The sequence below is a fragment of the Falco naumanni genome, chromosome 16 (assembly GCF_017639655.2).
Source record: "Falco naumanni isolate bFalNau1 chromosome 16, bFalNau1.pat, whole genome shotgun sequence".
NCBI lineage: Eukaryota > Metazoa > Chordata > Aves > Falconiformes > Falconidae > Falco > Falco naumanni.
The window spans coordinates 4,227,536-4,245,424 of record NC_054069.1 but is presented as its reverse complement, the minus strand read 5'-3'; the positions used below and the strand labels follow the sequence as shown (position 1 = coordinate 4,245,424).

At 53.1% G+C, this 17,889-nt stretch overlaps 1 protein-coding gene across 2 annotated transcripts in view; it reads left to right on the top strand.

The window, feature by feature from the left end:
- Positions 1-17,889, top strand: part of SNX19 (sorting nexin 19) — a 131,772-nt gene that overhangs the window by 97,759 nt on the left and 16,124 nt on the right. For both annotated transcript variants that reach the window (XR_005831221.1, XR_005831219.1), the window contains exon 14: positions 8,939-9,100. The gene's annotated coding sequence lies outside the window, so the exon portion shown is untranslated. The remainder of the gene's footprint in view (positions 1-8,938; positions 9,101-17,889) is intronic.

Sequence of the window (17,889 nt, the reverse complement as noted above, 5' to 3'; positions counted from 1 at the left end):
TCAAATCACATTTTCCCACCCTTTTTTTTCACTTCATCTTCCCTGCACCAGCATTTTAATGGCAGAAATGAGCTTACCTTCGCAGCCGCTTCCACAAATACGGCTCAGGTTCCCAAGCATGCAGGGAACTGCAAACTTGAGAGATACTTTGTATTTGGATATAAATATTTTTCACACTTTGGCAAAGCATATTTCACCTTGTCTGTATGAGTAATGATGTGTTATCCTCCGCTCTCCCAGTTTTGCATTTCAAAGTTACCCCCGAAGGAAGTTTCCCGGACGGCTCGGAGGCGGGTGGTAACGCTGCTGTCCTGGTTTTGCGAATGACAATCTCGATGTGAGACAAAGTTATTTAATATCAGGTGGTGCAGTGGTGGAGCAGCCGAGGATCTGGTTATACCCCCAGCACAGGGGGCTGTGGGTTTTAACAGGCACATCCATTGGCTGATGGGGCAAATGTCAGACGAGGTGTTTTATTGAAAAAGATGGTGGTGGGACTGGAAGCAAGGGGTCATTTCTTGGCTCTGCTGAGACCTGTGGCAAAGCCCGTGCTGCTTTTGAGGAAGCCAGAATTTCATTTTAAGCTCTTCACAGCATCCTGGGCAGAGGACTTGGTGGCTGAGCTGAAGGAATGTCTCCCTGTGAGCCTCCAGCCTTGGCACATGCTCAGCTGTAGTACGGTAGTGAAGGAGGTTTGTTCTTGTTGCTCCATCATGACAGCAGCCCCCAAATCTGTGTCCCTGGCTGGTCCATCTGACTTCTCCCTAGCCGCAGGAAAGTGCTTCCCGTCTTCCTGATAACCCTGCAGAAAAGCATCTCCTGGGTATAACTCATGAACTTTGCAGCTGGGGCATCACTGGGTAGAGGGCATTGCCTGCCCAGGCTTTCCCAAAACACCGCCGTCGGTGAGGTACACCACGGTGCTGTGTGGCTGGGCAGGAGGGGAATAACACTTCATGGACCCAGCCCTGGGTGGGTGACTCAGGAAAGGATGCTGGAGGTGCGTGGAGGGAAGGATGCTGGAGGTGCCTGGAGGGAAGGATGCTGGAGGTGCATGGAGGGAAGGATGCTGGAGGTGCCTGGAGGGGAAGGATGCTGGAGGTGCATGGAGGGAAGGATGCTGGAGGTGCCTGGAGGGAAGCATGCTGGAGGTGCCTGGAGGAAAGGCAGCTGTATCCATGACATGCCCCCTTGATCCAACTATTTTCCTTGTTTTGGAGCCCTCATGTTATTCGTAAGAAGTTGTTCATGTTTTCATCAATCAGGCACATGCCACAGGATTCCTGCCCCTTGAGGGGACTGATGAAGCGATTGACTCCAGATGGGAAACGTCGGAGTAAGGAGTGCTCCGATAGCCACAGTTCATGGCAAGGCTTGCAGGGAAGCAGAGGCTGGTGCCGAGGTGGAGTGGGGGGAATCAGTCTTTTCATCATGTCCTTTTGCAGCCAAGACATCGCGGGGAGTTGATGAGACCCAGTGTTTTAATTATGGCCAGGTTGGGCAGGTCCTTCAGGTATGGGGTTGGAGAGGGAAAACTGCTGATAATGCAGACGAATCGTCCAGCGCAGGGGTTCGTTCCACCCAAAGCAAAGGGGGAATAACCTGTGACAGTGCAGATGCTGCACCAAAGAGGGGTTGCACAGGCAGGTGGGGATGGTGGCAATGGCTGCAGCATCCCGCGGGAGATCTACGTCCCAGCTGGCCGCCCTGCTCTTCCGAGGGAACCGTGGGCTGCAAAGGGTGGTGCTGTGCAAAGGACTCAGGGCAGGATTTAAAGATGGTATGAGATACCGTACAGCATAGGTACCCTGCTTTGAGCTCCTAGTGTGCTTGAGACCTGCTTATTTTTCATGCATGTACAAGCCCTGAGATGCAGGAGCTTTTCAAAGAGGAAGTGTGGCACAGACGGAGCACCGATGGATGGTGTCTCTGCGACAGCTCAGCTGAGTAGAGCCCGCCTGGTCCAGGCTAGGCTGCAGGCGTGCTTACTTCTTAAAGTGGAGTTCACAAGTGAACCCAGGCTCCTGGAAGATGGAGGAATAAGCTGGTTTGTGTGTGCAAGAAAGAAAACGCCTTTGGGCAAAGGGTGTGTTTTGGGGAATCTGCGTGTCCTGAGCATCCTCCCTTGGGATGAAGAGACAGGTATGTCTGGGGACGGGTGCCTGCAAGGGGATGGTTATCTCTGTTCACGTGGGACCTGCAGGTGGCACGTGTGGGAGCAGGTTGGGCTATGAGTGTGTCTGGTACAAGCTGATGTTGCTTTAAGACTAGAATAGGTTTCCGGTTTCCACCTTCCGGGCAATCACCGAGGAAAGAGATTGTCTCATTTTTTCATGTACATATATCTCGTCTCCGAGTTACCGAGGCAACACTGTATATGTTTGCAGGCTGGAAGGATCTGGGGATGGAAAATGAAGCCAGGGAGTGGACTGAGGAGAGAAGTCCAGCAGGAATTTTCCTCTGGTCTTTTGCGGCCGATTGGTTAGCACTAATTTAAGCCGGTCTCCCGGGATTAGTCATCAAATCTGAGATTTCCATTTTTATTATTTTAAATCAACCGCAGTTGCTCTTGGGAGGCCGTTTTTCATGTTAGAAATTAACCTCGCAGAGATTTAGCCGGTGGGGGCTGTAGGATGGGAGCCAGCAGGCAGGGTAATACCATAGAAACATAAACAAGGTACAACATCTTGCTCTACCGGCTGGTGGAAAGCTGAGCCCCCGGGGAGCAGCAGCTCACGGTGGTGCAGCCTGCTGCTTCGAGCTTGATGGGAGGCACTGGGGTACCCAGATTTTCTCCGTGGCCACTCTGTGCACGATTGTGGCTTATGCGTTGCTCCAGGGCTTGTTTTTTTAGGATGCCTCAAGCACAGGGAGAAGCGCTGCAAGGATGTACCTGGGCAAACGCTGCCCATAGCTCCTCCACACCGAGGAAACTCCTGGTTGCAGTCAATTGCACAGAGTCCTGTGGCACTGGTGAAGGTCTTTGTAAGTTTCTTTTTCTCCCAGATCTGGGGTCATCGTTTCCCAGGGGATCTTGCTGCCTCGAGTTTGCTCTTGGTGGTGTGCAAGCACAGGTAGATAGATGGATGGTGCCGCAGAATTGCAGCATCCGTCAGGCAGGGGAAGGGAGAGGGCTTTGGGGGAGGTGGAAGCAATTTTGTGGATGCCTTAAATTGCTGATAAAGGACATTAATGAGAGTAACGAGTATCTGTAAGTTGAGGGATGCTGTGCTGCTCAGAAAGTCCGTGGGAGATTTCTGTCTGCTCTGGCGAGGGTTTGGGGGATAGCATCTTTGAAGTTCTTACTGACGTTACAGTATCTTTCAGGCTGTGTTGCTCTAACAGTAACAAAGCTGGAGTCCACACGTGCCATAACCACCCAGGCACCTCCCCTCCATCCTTCCCACCACCGTTTCCCCAAACCCAGCTGGTACCTTGCCCCTCCACCGGCTGCCTGCAGGATGAAGAAGCCCCTTCAGCTCTCCGAAGCATTTGGGGGCTTTCCTCAAGCAGAAATGACCTTTTCTCTACCTCTTCCCCCCGCACCCCTGCCTGTAAAAGGCAATTTGTGCTGAAACTTCAAAACGCTTGGCACAAGGTTGGTATTTCTGCCGGGCAGCTTCCCTCAGCTTTTCTGATCTCAAGCAAATAAATAAGGCAAGAACTTCACAAGGACAGGGAAAGCAGCAGAGGTGATGGTGCTGTTCCTGTTGGAAAGCTGGCATTCCCCACTTCTGCTAAATGAGGTTCAGAGAGGCCATCTGGTACATGTATTTCTAATCTCATCATTTTATTTCACTTGATCGGGGTGGGGTTGGTTGTTTTTTTTCATTCTTTCTTTTTGTCAGTCACTTGAGAACAGACTTATAAATAGACAAACTCTCCAACATGCCAGGAACTGGTGTTCAAAAACCCTCCCCACAAGTAATATAAGGTAAGAAGTGTGTGGAAGGAGTTGCTGGTGCTGAAGTCACCCCGGGATATTTCTCTCCAACCTCCCCCGGTCCCTGCTCCGGTCTCCGAGCCCTTCCCCGCAGGTGGCACTTGGCTTCGGGGCAGTTGTGCAGGGACACAGAGGGCTGACATCCAGCCCTACCTGGGGAGAGCAGGCTGAGCTGGGCAGGGATGTGTCTTGGAGCAGCGTATGAAGGGTGGTTACAGCCGGAGCATTTTCAGCTGTTGGGAAAAAGGCTGTAAAATACGATTCCCACCATAAGCAGCCCTCTGGGTTCAGAGTAGATCAAATTGGGTATTTTGCCTCTGGCAGAAACCAAAACCTGATGTGCCAGAGGATGGTAAAGCCCACGACTAATCCCTTTAATTGTTTAATAACACAGCCAGCAAGGAAATGTTTTCTGATCCCGTTAATCTTTGCTGTGAAAGAAAAGCTTTTGTAACTGTATCCGTAGCTAGTAAACCCCCCAGTTATTCCCATAGTCTCAATACGCAGCCTTCCTCCGGCCACCGCCCTGCGCAGAGCCTGCCACAGCACCTCCAGCAGGTTAACGGGAAAGAAGGATTTGAAAAATAAAAATAAAAAAATAACGAGGTGAAGCATAAGGCCAGCCGAGGTCTGGCTCGGCAAGAGATGGGAGCGGGGTGACTGTGGGCACGCGGCGGGGCGAGGCGGAGGGGCTGCACCCCAATTCAGGGGATGCTACAGGGGGCTGCCTGGCTCCCTGCCGGGGTTTTTAGCCCCTCTGGTTTCCCCAGCCCCATATTTCATACAAAGGGGAAGAGGGGAAAAGCTGAGAGTCAGGGAGAGAGGGTGTTTCTGGTATTGAGCAGTGGTGCAGTGCTATTTCTCTCGGCAGCTGACAGTGTAAATGCATTTCCTGGCAGGCAGCTCGCTCTGTATTAAAATTCTTGATGAAGATTATTAAAGTGTGTTTATGAAAAGCCTGCGAGTGCTTCTTGGCCTCCAACCTGCCTTTTTAAAATGAGATGTTTGGGTGCGGGCTGAGTGCTCGTGGGTTATTAAAACCAGCCTGTCCAAACCCACCCGCTCCATTGGCAAAGTGCAGTATCTGTAGCAACCTGGCCGGTCCCAGCCTCCTCTAGCTGGGGACCGGAGTGGGCTGACTGCGGCTGGTGCATCCCATAACCCTTCCCCAAAAGCTTGCCACAGATAGATTTGATATCTTTGTTGCAGACTAGCTCACGTCCTCCCTGGCCCGGGCTGGGGGTGGAGCGGGGTGCAGAGGGATGCTTGGGAGCCACAGTGCTGCGTTGAAGCCCTGATGGGGGCTGGGGGGGTGGGACGGGACGTGGGGGTGGCTGCAGCGACCAGCCCTCCGTTGGTGCTGGCAAAGCTTTTGGGAGACATTTCCACGCTGGAGACGGCGCCCTCGAATGTCACACACAGGCAAACATCCCACCGGTGATGCTGACACCGAGAGGTCCCTGTCACCCAGCGCCAGGTAACCACCAGCTTGTGCTGGGGGTCCAGCTACCACACACCCCTTGCACGCACACGTGTGCACAAATACCCACCCAGCTGCATGCACACGCTTGCACAACCCTGCAGCACGTGCCTCCTGCCACACGCACCCTCGGGCAGCAGCCTTGGCCTGGTGCCCCGTTTCCCTCTCTATATGCTCTTCCCTTTCCAGCCTGAGGTAGGATTTTGAACGTGGGAGACCAGGTTGTCTATCTAAATATATGTCCTTACCAAAAAAAAAAAAAAAAAAAAAAAGTTTCCAAGAACAATGGTGGAAGCAGCCCAAAAATGTGCTAAGAAGGATGAATGCATTAGGATTGGAGTCCAAGCAAAATATCAGAAGGGTGAATCAGAAAGAAGGAAGGGAAGGGGAAAAAATAATAGAAACGTATGGAGTTCTTAAAAAGCTATTTTTTCCTTTTAATGTTAATGGCAGCTTTTCAATTTGAGCTTTGAGTGCTGGAGAAATGTGTCAACTGCTCCTGCCCCGAGCCGTACTTTGTGGGGATGCAAAGGCATCGTTGCGGTGACACGTTCAAGCTGCTGTCAGTCCAGCCCCATTTAGAATCGTGGAACAATTTGGGTTGAAAAGGACCTTTAAAGCTCATCTAGTCCAACCCCCTCGCAACGAGCAGCGACATCAGTTAGACCAGGTTGCTCAGAGCCTCGTCCAACCTGACCTTGAATGTTTCCAGGGATGCAGCATCTTTCTGGGTAACCTGTGCCGGCGCCTCAGCACATCTCACCAGTGAAACCACAGGTTGGTCAGGCAGGACTTGGGCTGCCTTGTCCTCCATGTGCCTTGACACCGCTTCTAGAAGGATCTGTCCCATGATCTCCCCAGGTGCAGAGGTGGAGCTGACGGGTTGCTAGTCCCCAGGGTCCTCCTTTCAACCCTTTTTAAAAACGGGTGCAACGTTTCCCTTTTCCCACTCACCAGGGACTTCACCTGACTGCTGTGACTTTTCAAACATCACGCAGAGTGCCTTGGCAACTCCATCAGCCTTTTCCCTCAGGACTCTGGGATGCAGCTCAGCAGGTCCCATAGATCTAGGTGTGTTCGGGTTCCTTAGGTGGTCATGAACCTGATCTTCTCTTGCAGTGCGAGGGATCTTGCTCCTCCAGTGCCCATCCTGCGGTCCACCCCCTCGAGAGGTATGGGACGATAGTTGCCAATGAAGACTGAGAGAAAAAATTCGTTGAGTACCTCAGCCTTCTCCTCGTCTGTTGTTACCACTTGGCTCCTGGCTCTTCTCCGTAGGACTTCAGGTGTACCCAGCACGTCCCAGAGCACCAGGCAGAGAGCCCTCAGCAGCACCCAGTCCCTCTAACCTTGGCGTGTCATCCTACAGCTTGGCACGGCCAAGCCTGCTGTTATCCCCCTCTAGTTTAAATCTTTGTCAACAAGACCCGCTGGCTCGTGAGTGAAGACCCTCTTCCCCCTTTGAGAAAGGTGAATCCCATCTGATGCCAGCAAGCCTGGCCATCCCATTATCACAAAAACCAAATCTGTGGCAGGGACACCAGCCATGGAGCCATGTGTTAATAGACTGGGTCCCTCAGTGTCTTCTCATGTTGCTGCCCACAATGGGAAGGAGAGAGGGGAAAAATAACCTGTTTTCCAGATTCCCTTACCAACCATCCCAAGGCCCTGAAGTCACTTCTGATCGCCATTGTGAAGATGTCTTTGCTGCTGTTATTAATTAAACACATCAATTTATGTTCTGCCCCTTGTTACAGCTTCCCCATCTCTATGCAGCACGATTATCTAGTGATGTTTGATTAGTGGGGCTAATTAGCCACCGCACCCATGGTTTAGGCTCCACGCCTCTGGTTTCAGCCCTAGCTCGCCAGTCCCTGTGACGTGCCGCTTGGAAATAAACTGATGGGAGTGTTTTACAGTAGTTTTTTTGAGGGGGGAAAAGCTGAGCCGCTTTGCAAATCTTCCTTCTGTAGGAAAATGGGAGATGGACCGTTGGGTGCCGCGTAGGAAAGGTGTTGGCTGGGCAGGTCAGTAGCCCAGCAGGATGATGCTGAGGTTGGAAACAGCATTTTCTGGAGCAGGGAAAGCCCTGTCCCCCCTGGAAATAGCATCTGTGCATCACACCGGGTTTAGGCTGCTTTGTTATAACTGGTTATAGCGTTCGGTGGTTGCTGCACCCTTGGGCATCGTCGTATGCGTCCTGGCGGGTCTCTCTCCCCTAATTCAGCAGCATGCTTTGGGCAGGCTAAACCCAGGTTGTCTTCTGCCTTTCCTCTCCGGTTCCCTCCTTTCTTTGTCGTTTGATCTGTCCCTTCACTTTTCCTGCAGCTCAAACCCCTTTCCCATTTTATCAGAGCTTCCAGCCAAAAGAGGGTTGGTTGCGGAAGGCAGATGAAGAGGCCAGAAAAAAACCCACTGTAATAAAATCTTGGGTTTGATTGCATGAAACGGGAAGAAAAATCTGTTTTCCAGGCCAATCAGGATGGTGTGGTGGCTGAAGATGGAGGTGGGAGGAGAAGGGGAGATCAAGCCCAAATTCGTACTTACCCCTGGTGACTGCAACATCCGTCAGGGCTAAAGACAATCTGTGTCTCATTAATCATCTGATATAAACAGAGGGAGACTCACTGGAACAGAGCAGTGTCACTGGATGAATGGCCTGGAGTTGGAAAATAAACATTTCAAACTCTGCCTCAGCGTTTATTTTTGCTAAATGCCTTCGCTGTGCCTGGGCGTTTTGCTAGCAGCGGGGTACCACTGCCCCAAATCCATCCCTGGGAGCGCGGCCGGAGCGTGGGCTTGTGATGCCGGGCAAGAAACGCACCCAACAGAAGTGCAAGAAAAATGTTGGAGCAGCCACGGTAGTAGCCTGTCCTGGGTGCTGTCGTGCTTTAGCTCCAAACTGGAGGGTTTCTCCTGCCCCGGGGGGCTGCGGAGGGGGGGTCTCTTGGCAGTGCTTTGTTTTTTGGCAGGTGGGAGATGCAGCGGTGAGGCAGCACGGTTGGGCTGGCAGGCAGGATGCCTCTCCTCGCCTTGGTCCCACCAACCTGCGGTCAGTGGGGATCCAGGGGGGGTGGCACTTGCAGACATCATTGGTGTGTCTCCATCAAATGCTCTCCATGTTCATGCCCCACTGGATTTGTTGTTTTTATTTCAAACCTCTTATGCCTCTTGTGTTTTGTTACACACCCACCCGCCCCCTCCCCTCTGCAGAAACCCACCAGGTGCAGTCTGGAATCCATGCTCACCCAAATATGCCTTTAATTCTGATTTATTAAGATGGTTATTGTATAGATGATTAGAAACATATTCTAGGGGATTTAACAGCCTCAGAACAGACATGTAGCCATTATAGAGCTGTTAATCCTTTATAAATATGTTTTTAATCATGCCAGTATTTAACATATGATAACTGTCCTATTAAACATAATATATAGCTGGCAGCCTTGTTATAAAGTATTGCAAACTTTTTTTTTTCCTTTTTTTTTTTTTTTTTTTTTTTTTTTTTTCTGCAGGCTCATTAACTTCTGCTGTTCGGGAGATATTAGCAAAACCACAAGTGGATGGGCTCAGCCCAGATACCCAACACTTCCACATCCCGTGAGGAATTTGGCTGGTGCTTGAACTTGCTGTATGAGGATCTTCACCAGGAGAGGACTTTGCTGAGACCCCAGCAGGTGAGTGGCTTTTGCTCCGGCCGTGGACCTGCTACCTGCTGACTTTTAGCATCACTCGGTGCACCTTGTCCCACCTTTGCCAAGCTGTCTGTTCAAGTTGTCAGAACAGCAAGGCAACATGTATAAAGCCATGTCAGCCCTTACAACTTCGGTAGCTGGGCGAGCTCAGCTAAAATAGACCCTTTATATCTCTGCGTGCACAGCAAAAGCAGTATTTCCAGCTGCAAACCAGGAGCTTTGCAGAAGCACACAAAATGTGTGCATGCTAGTGCATGGGCAGCGTAGCGGGTGGTACGTGTACCCCCTCCCATGTACCTGCTCTGACGTCAGGAATAGTAATTTCCATTAGCAATGATATTTTGGGCCTTACAGTTCTGGTGGTGAGAAGAAAACAAGCACCCCCCAGCTACGCTCGGTTGGAAAATAAATGACATAACCTGGGCTGGCTTTTCATGTGCCTTCTGCCTTGACATGCCATCCAGCTTGGTTCCTATCCAGCTGACCAGCCATTCCCAAGGCTGGGCTGCTTACAGGAGAAGACAGGTTGAGAAGGGGAAAAATTTCCACTAAATTAAATTATTTTAGCTGGAAAAATAAACTCTCATCGCAGCTTGAAGCAAATGCCTGCCCGGTGCCTCCCCTGCTTAGCATGAGGTGCTGCCATGCAGCAGGAGGACTCGCTCCCAACCAAACTGCTCCGTGCCGAGCCAGGGAAAGGCAGATGTGTGAGACCCACCTCGCTCCCCTGACACCCCCTTGGCGCTGTCCCCCAGCGTGCCACTCGTGCGATGTGGTCCTCGGGGCTGAATAACCCAAGCTCCGTGGGGATGGGGCAGCAGCCCTTTGCCTTTCGGACTGCTTGCAGCCTGGCGTGAAGCCATCGCTCCCGTACTGCCGGCTACGGGCCAAGGGCTGCGGCAGCCCTGGCTGACCCCCTTTTGTGGCTCTTTTCTCTCTGGGTCTCCAAACCGATGGTTTTGTCCCCGACACCGCGCTGCCCCACTACCCCCGGCCCCCTTGGCCGAGGGGGAGCCGTCGGGGCAGAACAAGGGGCTATTCTTTGTGGAGAACAGTGGGGGATCTCATAATGGGGTGGCTGGCCCTCGGCCATCACCCACCACTGCCCTCCACACCTAGGTCACGTCTGGGCGCTGGCATTTATCAGGATGGGGCTGCGTCAGGCACCGCCAGTGGATTTGCACAGGAGGATGGGGAGACGGAGTCGGTGCTCGGGCATCACTGGCAGCAGCCGGGGGGTGGCCTCTGTGTCTGCAGAGGGGTCCCGGGCTCAGCATTTGAGCACAGCCAATGTCGGATATGGAATTTTTAACGTGTTTTCTTAAAACTGATGCATTTATGTGTTTCGGAGGGGGGGAGTAGCGTGGGCTGGTGGCTTGTTGCTGAGAGTGCAAGTGAACCATCCCGCTGGACCCTTCTCCAGCAGCACTGCAAGCCCAGAAGCAGCCAGGCCAGTGAGGGTTAAGGGACAGAGTTACTTCCAGCTGGCTTTACAGTGTCCCCCTCACTCTCCGTGGCAGCTGGGAGCCCTGCAGCCCCATGTGCTGGTGCTTGGAGCGGGCGCTGTTTGTTTTGGATGGAGGCAGGCTTTGTCTGCAGAGCCGCCGGCCAGTTTTCCGCAGCCCACCTTATAAACTTTCCCAGCCTCGGCGTTCGTCGCACCCAGCAGCTACCTGGGCTGCCGGCACGGCCAAATATTCTCATCGCCAGGTGCTATTTCCATGCCTGACCTCCCTGCAGTGGCAGATGTCGATGTGTGGGTGGGATGCTTGCAGGGCTGGAGAGACCTGCCACCCCCATCCCGTCTTCCCGTGATCCCATCCAGCGCGGCTGTTTCCACTGCAGCCCTGGCTCACCCTTCCCGTGAGATATTTCCCCACTTTGCTTCGTGTATCCTCTGCAAGGTGATGAGCTCCGGCTGCAATGCTCCACAGTGGTCACGGCACGGAGCACGGTGGGTACCAGGAGCCTGGGGAGGATGCAGGAGGTTGCAGGAGCAAGTGAGGATGCCCAAGAGTTGCTGTGGGCAACGTGGAAAGAAAAGGGGGGGAAAAAATCAGGTCTTTGACTAAATCCAGTTAAGGACGGCAGTTCTCTCCATCTGCACAGACCTTTTCCTCCGTGAAATGTTGTGTCTTCACTTTATAAAAATGAGAATGTTCATTTTGCATGGCTGAAATCCCAGAAGGAACAAGGTCTGGGGGAAGGGGGGAGCTGAGTGAAGCAGGGCTGTCCCAGTAGTTCCAGGCTGGGGCAGTTACTGGCTCCCCAGTCTCCTGTGGCTATCAAAGACTACCTTTGGGCTAGTGCTGGGCTCTGCTGGGGGGAAGATCCTGTCTGTGGGAGGACCTGGGTCAGGGCTAGGAGGCACTGTGCAGGAAGGGCTGGGAACAGCTGACGGGCAGCCTTAGCAAACCTCTGCGCTTTTTTTGTTTGGGTTTTTTCCTTCTTTCCTGTTAGAAAAAGCTCATCTGGGGAGTTTTTCCTGCCAGCCTTCCTCTGCGCTGCAGGAAGGCCAAGCAGCAACTTCCCCGAGGGTGGCCAATTTTCCTTAGCCGCTTTCCAGGGGATTTCTCCCCCATTCCTTTGAAACTCTTCTCCCTGCCCGAGCAGCTGTCGAGCAGGGATGGTGCGGGGCCAGGTCGCCCCACGGAGCTCTCCCAGCCCTCAGCAGCAATAAAGCTGTCGGCAGAGGCGGCGGTTGGGCCGTGTGCTGGAGATGCGCTTAGGGGAGGCTGAGCTGCCGGCTCGACCCAGCTTCCCTTCGCTCGCCGCCTGTCTCGCCCTCCATCGCTGCCGGCATGTGCCAGGAGACAAAGCTGGCGCCTCTCCCACCGGCGAAGCAGCAAAGCCGTCAGCCAAGACGTCTGGTGAGAAGGAAGAGGCTGTCTGCGAGCGCCGAGGGAAGCCCTCCGCCGACCCTCTCTGCTCCATCTAGCTTCTCGCCCGCTTTCGCACAGCCAGGAGGGAGCTGCCTGAGGCTCCGTCGGGATCTCTGCGGCCATCTGGAAGGGAACCGATGGGATCGACAGCCCTGATGCAACGCACGTGCTGGAGATGAGTTCACCCCTTCCCAACGCGTAGGCTCGTCCTTGCTTCGTGCATGGGGAAACTGAGGCAGGAGAGTGCCGGAGCTGGTGCACCAGGATCCTCAGGTCTCCCCTGAGGACTGCCTGCCAGCAGGGAGCTGAGGGTTTTAATAAGGACTTTCCATCCTGTCCAAAATTCAAAATTTTCTGACTGTTGGCATCGTCTTTAAATTTAGACGTTTGGAGTTTCACCGAAAAAGAAATATTCGCAAGAAGAAATATTTCCTTTTGTCTTTACAAATAAGATGGAATATGAGAAAGGAATCAGGGCACAGCACGGCACTAACCCTCCTGAAATGCGATGCTTTCATAATCCTGAATAGGTGTTTTCATCAAATTGAAACATGCCTGCAAAATTCTGTCTGGCAAAACTCTATTCAGCTGGAAAAACACTGTCTCTCTTTCTTTCCCTTCCAGTTATCTCTCTAGACCTCATACAAAGTCTTATTTATTTGCTCCCTTTTCAGATGGTCTTCACTTCTCCATCTCTAGGCATCCACAAATCATGATTTGCCTCTCTGGCATCAGGGACTCGCTGAGAAAACATGAAGACTTTCTTTTTTAATTTCCCTTTTGTTGCTCCTGTTCCTTCTGATCCACTCTTGGATGCCTCTGAGCTTTTCAGTGAGTCTCGGAGCTGGAAACATGGTTTCTTTGATGGCACTTGAGAAGCTAATGAAATTATTCAGCCCCAGCACGCGAAATCAAGCATCCGTTAGATACCTTTGGGTTTATCAGCGCTGCGGCAGGGATGGCTGTGCATAGGGTTGTAGGACAGCAGCAAGAAGTTGGTGTAACCCCAAAGCCGTCCAGTCTGTGGGTTTGGGGTCTGTTATGGGTGTCTCTACGTAGTCCTTCAGGCTCGGAGCGCCTGCGGGCTGAGGTTTATGAGCAATCCTGTGGATGCCTTTGGGAAAGGTAGAGGGGGGGTGGCTGGAAAAGCATCTCTGGGGGTGCAGAGACGATGCACACGTGCGGTCTGTACCTGTCGGCACCAGGCGCTCCTGGGAGGCGTGTGAAGGGATGGAGACAGTCGCGTGCAGGGAAGCAGCTCCCTGCCTCCTGTCCTGGGACACGGGGGTGGGCGTTTGGGACCTTTCTGCTTTAGTCCCTGTCTCCCATGCTATTTCTGTTCATCCTGGTACTCAGGGAAAGCAGGGGTCAGGAGAAGCCGTGTCCCTTTGCAGTGTCACCAGGGGGCTTGCTGAGGGATAAAGAGGTATTTCTGAACTTAACTGCTCATTGGAAGCTCCAGGCTGACTTTCTCACGGGAAGAGCGGACTTGGCCCCTCTGAACAGGCCCAGGCCTCCAAATTACCCCCTGCCTGCGTGTATTTGTGCATGTGCAATCTCCCAGGCATCTCTTCCCCCATGGCACATGCTCTGGCTGAGCCCCTGCTGTCCATCCCCGTGGCCTCGGGTACCGCGGTGATGGGGCGCGGTGGGTTATTAGGAGGGGTGTCCAGCAGCGCGCTGGGGGCTGTGTGACTTCACGTTTCCCTTCCAAGGCGGAGGATGCTTGTTCAGTCAGCAGTCCAGCGAACCCAACAGCCCCCCAGGCCAGCTTGCAGCTCAACTGGAAATAGATATGGTCCCCATCCCGCCCTCGTGTTGTTGTTGGCAGGCGGGCTCGGAGGCCTCCAGGTTGGGTCTGTCAAGAGCACAAGCGAAGGAAAATTGTTCTCATCTGAATAAACATGATCAGCTGCTGCCAGCAACTCCAGTGCCCCAGCAAAGGATTCACATGGCCAGGCATTTTCTCCGGTCTGGGTAACTGGTTTGACTGGCAGGTCAGGATTTGTGTCTCTTTAGTGGGTGTTTTCAGGGGAAGTTGCGTTGCTCGTCCTCCCGCCAGCTCCTAAGTGATGGAGTTGGGTGGGGGCAGGCACCTTCGAGCGTTGCTCTTCTCCAGGGACCACCTAATTGCCTCTGATGCAGGGGAGCTTTCTGCAGACGTAGTTGCGCTTGGCCAAACGATGGAGAACAGGCGCTCAGAGCAGGAGGAGGTGACTTGTCAGGGCTGCTGATGCTGGAGCGACAATACTGCAGCCAGCGCCAGCTTTGCCTTTTCGACCCATTTGCAGCAGTTTGCTGCTTTGGCTTCGTATCGGATTAATCAGTGTCTGTCTGTGTGCAGGCTCGTGTGTTGGCTGCCGGCTCTGCGGAGGTGAGCTGCTGACGGGCAGTATCCTGCAGAGCCAGCTGCACCCTGCTGAGCTCACACCAGGTAGTAACCGATGTGTAACTCTCTCCAAACGCTGTCACTTTTGGCCCTTCTCTACGTGTCACCAAAAGCCAGCTCACATGGTGCTGATGGGACCTGTTCTCTATAGCCTCAGGCAGGGGATGCAGTACGGCGTGTGTCACCATTGCGGAGCTGCGTTGCAAAACCATCTGCTCGAATATCTGTTCACAGCAGATAAACCTGTGGCTTCCCCCACCACGGGGCTCTGCAAGGAGGACGTGGGTTTTCCCAGAGCTGCAGAACGTGACCGTGCTGCGAGCTGGGCGATCCTGGCGAATGTGCTAACTCCCCATCACCCAGCCAACCTAAACAGGACCAAGTGACCCAGTGCTATATATTATATCGTATCTCCTCTTCACTGATGCAGGCCCTGGGGCTGGTGTCTGCTGCAGAGGAATTTCTCTGCCCTGAGCAGGGGGCGGCTCTGGACCCCCAGGGGATCTGCCTGGTTGTTTGGGGAGGAAAATATCCTCGCTCTGTCTTGGCCGGATAACAGAACACCGACTCGTGCTTCTTTGTGTGTGCTGTGAGCATCACCAGTGTGAGATGGGACTGTCTCCATCAGTACCGGCCGTGCTCAGCCCCGCTTGGGTTTGTTGTATGGTGGCTGTTTTAATGAGAAACCTGCCCTAAAAAACCCTGCCTGGCTGCGACTCAAACCAGCCCTTACGCTCTGCTTAGGAGAGTCTCGTATAGCTTCGATCTGTTCCTAATTGCCACGAAGCAAGCCAAACCCCACCTGCTTCCTACCACCCACGGGCAGGCCACCAGGCCCACTTTGCCTGGTGAACTGCACAGGTTTTGACTCACCTCTTATTGCTACCGTCTCCTCCAAGACATTTCCAAAGCCTCTGACCAAAAAAACGTTCGGAAACCTCCCTGGAGTGGGAGCCTTGAGCACTCAAGGCATGAAGGATGGTGGTCGTTTTCTAACATCTCCATCTTTCTGGGTACCTCCTGGCACCAAGTGACGGAGGGGGCAAGAACAGCCTCAAAGCTACTTAAATTGTGAGGAATTTTTCCTCCTTTAAACCACAGTGCCCTGCACAGTGTGCATACCCCATCAGCACAAGGAAACAGTATCTGCGTTCTTCTTTTACTGCTCGCTCTCGATTTGGTGATTAAGAAAACGGGGGGGCTGGGGGCACTCATTCTTGACCTTGGGGAAAGCAGGAGGCTTATAAAAACTCTGAGGTGCTGCAGGAATTACGAGGCAATTAAAAAAAAAATCAGGCCAGAGCTGGGACGACGTCAGTAAAACCTGGAGGAACTGATGTCAGCTCCGGGCAGGACGTGGGGACCGATGCCTCTGCCCTCTCCTCCCGGTGCTGAGCCCCTGGGGTTGGTGGTGCTGAGGCCTCGTGCTTCCCACTGGCATGTAGCTGGAAATGCAGGAGACTGAAGAGATTTTGGGGCTGGATGGGCTCTTTTTACTTGGTGGATTCAGCTGACTTCAGTCCTTCCCCCACAAATGCAAGTCCTGTGTGAGCCCAGGCGGAGGGTGTTTTATGAATGTGAGATGAATAGCCACCAAAAAAGCAAAAATTAATATTGAAGACGTGAGGAGGGCTCCCAAAACTTTTTTTGGGGGTGTCAGAGGCCCAGCTCTAAAGGGGAGCGTATTTTGCTCACGGCTGGATCAGAAGGATTAACCCCAGGGAAGCTGGGTTTTATTTATATAGGATTTTATCAAGACTCAGCTTGGGTTTCCTGACCTGGTAAGAACAAGAAGAGAGAAATTAGCTGGGCTCAACAGGAATTAACACGCATATTTTTTTTTTTCCGTTTTCCATTTCTCATTATGATGACGATCACTTCCAGATCTGGGTCTTTCCAAGACCAGGGACTAATGTCCTCAGCTGGGGTTGCAGCTCAGGATTGTCAGGCTGGTGTTTGAATGTTTCTCTTCCGTGTAAGTGATTTCTCGTGCAAACCACTTGAGTTAAAAGTGCGTGGTGACAGGGAGCGAAGCCTGTTCTCTTCTTCCTCTTAGGAAAGTCCCAGAGAACCTTTGTCAAGCTCTTAGGCCATGGTGAGAGTGTTTGCTGACGTCCTCCGACCAGTTTTAAAACGGGAGGAGGCAAAAAAAAAAAAAAAAAAAAAAGGTCAGGGTTTTGGTCTGCATTTGCTATGCTCCCGTTCAGCAGGTTTGCTTAACTTTGGTCATTTATTTACTTGTCTGCACTGGAGTGCTGGCTGGATTGAAGCGATGCACGCATGTTTTTTTAGGGCGGATGAGGACTTAGAATAAAACACAGGGCTGGCCCGAATGTCCCGAGAGGGTCCTGGGGTGCGGCGCGAGCTCCCTGGGGTTTGGGCTCGGTTTGGCCGTGCGCCGCTCGGCAGCTGCATCCTTACTGTGTATCTCTTCCTCTGGGGAGAGGGAAGTGGATGCACTTCACATGAAGCAAAGTTACATAAACCGTGGGGGCCGATGGGGATAACTTGGAAATGAAACGGTCGGTCGGGCTGGCAGCCAGCCGGGGGTCGACTCGTGCCGTCGCTCTTAGGGACCGGGCTGTCTCGGAAGCAAAATGACTTCGGCGCCTACTAATGCGATAAAACCCACCAGTGCTCAGCTGCTGGGAAGAGCGGGGCTTTGGTGTTTGAGAGCAGGGCACCCCCAAAACAGAGGCAGACCAAATTGTGAAGGCGAGAACGAGCACAGCTCACTGCACCCGGTGCTCCCTGTTTCTGAAGCCCTGGAAAGATTTCCATGGTGGAATTGCATCGCACCGCCCGTGTTGGGAAGGAGAGGGTCTGGGGTACGTGGCATGTGTGTCACTGCGGTGCCAGGCTGTTTTCCACACAGCTGGCTTGAAATCTTTGTCAAACGGCACATTTCATGTGGTTTTGTTGTTTAAGCTAAAAGCTGCTTTGGGGGATAAGTGTGTGGGGCTGGAGGTGGGAATTGAGGTGACGGCTGAACTGGGGAGGATACTGGTGGGGGCACAGAGGGGGACAGTGCCTCAGCCTCCCAGCTCAGTGCTCGGTGCTTTTGGGGACAGGTCCTAGGAGACACCAGCCTGATGCTCAGTGTGCCACCCCCAGCCGGCGTTGCACAAATGCTGTTACTGGAATTACCCCAGCAGAAAGCGAGCGAGCAGGACGCTTTGACCCCTCTGCGCTCCGCCAGCCTGGCTACGACTTCAAGGGAGCAAAGATCTTTTTGAGGGCTGGTGTTCACAGCATCCCATGACTCTGCTGATTCCTGGCTGTAGAAATTAAAAGCCTGGAGGAAACGGTCTCCTCCAACGTCCCGGCACAGGCTGATTCCGAGCTGGGGGGGGGGGACGGGACGGGAAGCACAGGCTTGGTGTCAGGCTGCTCGATCCGCAGCTGCTGCAGCGAGCAATACTTCAAAGCCCAAACTCTTGCTTGGTTTGCACGTGTCTGCTGGGAGAGGCTGTCCTCCCGGCAAAAGCTCTGCTGGCAGG